The sequence below is a fragment of the Helianthus annuus genome, chromosome 4 (genome assembly GCF_002127325.2).
Source record: "Helianthus annuus cultivar XRQ/B chromosome 4, HanXRQr2.0-SUNRISE, whole genome shotgun sequence".
Taxonomy (NCBI): domain Eukaryota; kingdom Viridiplantae; phylum Streptophyta; class Magnoliopsida; order Asterales; family Asteraceae; genus Helianthus; species Helianthus annuus.
Window position 1 is genome coordinate 72706473 of NC_035436.2, and position 2916 is coordinate 72709388.

Consider the following 2916-nt stretch of genomic DNA (forward strand, 5'->3'; position numbering starts at 1 on the left):
ACTAAACCACCACACAAGTAATATTGAAATCATTCTAAAGTAATATTCATGATACAACGTGCAACGAAATATAGAACAGATGACACGTAACGGAAAGGTCTTGAAAATCCCGGGTTGTCACATATGCTATGTAATAATTTATTAAAGACTATAGTTTCTAGTTTTTTCTCATTCATTTATGTGAACCTCCAAACATAAGAACAAGATTATACATGAGTCACAACTCCCCTTGGTTAATCATAGTACCTCATAGCATTATAGGAGATTCATTGTATATTGTATAATATAACAATTGCAAGTTATATTAACATTAACTTGCCTTTTGCTTTTTTCTTGTATTTGTCATTTTTCTTTATGCTTTTTTCTTGTATTTGTCATTTTTCTTTATACTTCTATAAATGAGTCGGGTAAAATATAATACGTTTTCATGCTTATTTTTATGTACATGTTCAAATGGTCTACGTTTTGACGTAAATTTTGTTCGCAAACACGTCAAGTCAGATATAATATGTTTTCATTAAACGCTATAAATTCGAGTCACTTTACGTTTCGACACCGGCGCAACGCGCCGTAACTATTTTCTTACGTGCTTATTTTTATGCACGCATCGGTATAAATTCAAGTTGATTTATAGTTCGATGTAAATGTTCTTCGGAAATATGTGTCAAGTATAATTCGTTTTCCTGCTTATTTTTATGTAAGATTTTAGTTGGTCTACGTTATAACGTAAATTACAATTAGCAAGTTATGTGCATAGTGCTTTTATCCTATTGGTTTTTTTTGTTCCTTTCTTGATTTTTTTTTCTGGACTTTATTAATTTTATTTTTTAGTTTTCTTTTTGTTTAGTGATTTAGTTTTAGGTTCCTTTTCATTAAAGTTATATTTAAGATAACTTTACGTTTCATTTACACTTAATTTAAAATTATTCCGTCCCGCTGTTCAGTTTAAATTTGTTTTTATGGTTTTCGATCGATGTAAAACATGTGTCGATATTCTTTTAAGCATATTTCTTTCGGTTGGTACATTGAACCAAAATAGATATTAACCAAAACTTCGCAGTGTAGCACGGATAATCTTACTACTTGTAGTATAATTCTCTTAAAATAAAGTAGTAAAAAGAATTTATATTAATATATTACTGCATTTATATAAAAAAAATAGTACTGCTGTAGGAATGAAGTAACCTTGATTCAAGTGGTTACTTGGTCCAGGCAAAAACTGAGAGACTGAATGCATTAAATATGGAAGGTTTTAAATCCCTAAATAAATGCATAAACTTTTAGTCAATTTCCATTTTATGTTATACCTTTTTTTGAGAAAGTAAAATAAAATTAATCTTTAGTTTAGTTTATATATTCAAAATGATTGTTTTGAATTAGCAATTTTTTAAATAAATAAAGCTTTAGTTTAATTTATTTTATAAGAATATAAATATGAAGTGAAAATATGAACATAAAATAATAACAATTAACAGTTAATCAAATCTTTAATAATTTGAAAGTCTGAACGATAAAATGTTGCCTTCTAACATTATTAACCATAAAGAGTAAAGTGTCAAAATGGTCCATAAGGTTTGGTCACTTTTGCGAGTTTAGTTTAAAACTCAAACCTTTTGAATCTGAATCCATGTGATTTTAATTTTATTGCAATTTTCATCCAAAAGCAAAATCTAGTCGGATTTTTCAATTAACATCTAGTTTTTTTGTCTTTTTCCTCTCTTTTAATGAATGACAAAATGGTAGGATTTTTTTAATTTGTTGTAATAAAACGTTAAAGACCATTTTGCTCTTCATTAAAAGAGAGAAAAAAGACAAAAAAAAACTGAATGTTAACTGAAAAATCTGACCAGATTTTGATTTTAGATGAAAAATGACAATAAAATTGAAACCATAAGGAGGGAAAAGATCAAATAGGAAATTAATTTTCGCTAGGAAGGATAGGAAGCCATAGGATTATGACATGTGGCAAATTTTAAAATAAAGAGAAAGAGTATTTTAATCAATCCAACTCCTTCTTCTTCCTTTTTCAAAAACCAGTAAATTCAAAAACCCACCATTTTCAAAACCCACCATCTTCAACTATTTCTTCACTTTCTATCTCAATAATCACTACATTATAGTGCGATTTTCATCACCAATCAATGATTCAGAACCCGATCAACATGTTCTTCAGTTTTTTTTTGAAGAAAACCCAGTTTAATTTCATAAAAAAAATCTCGTTTTTCCGGTGATTTTGGAGATAATCACTCGATTCGTTCGATTCGAGTGTTGATAAGTGTTTCTATCATTCAAATTTCGTCAATTGATAAAGAAATCGGCTTCAATCCATGTAAGAAATTCTTTAATTTCATTTTCATGATTTGGGTTTTTGATTTATTCATTGCGTTTTACGATCTTTGCGGGGTCCCAGGGGCGGCAGCCCCTGGCGGGGTCCAAGGGGCAGAGCCCCTGGCTGAGGTTGAGCTATTGCGTTTTAGTGATCCAAATTTGCCATTAAAAAAAATTATAGCATTTGCTGTTAAAAAAATAGACTCATTTATGATCAAGCATAACTATTTTTGATAGTTTAACTAGTTATTATCTACTAAGACCATTGGGTGTGGGGATCGGCAGAGGGCCGTCCCCCCCCCCCCCTAGCCCCGTCAAACACCGCCCCCTTGGGGTCCGGCACGGCAAAAACGTCGGAATTGTAACGTAGGAGACGGGCCAAGCTTTTTGAATGGGTGGGCCCTCAATGGTAACTTGCAACCATTTAAAAAAAAAAAAAAAATTCACTCCACCACTATAAATTAAACCCCTTTTCACCCCACTTTTTTACCAAACTACTCCCACTTTTCTCCCATTTTTATGAAAAAAAACTCTCCCAACCTTAAAAAAATTTATGGATCCCTACAACCCAAATGATGAAGGACAAAA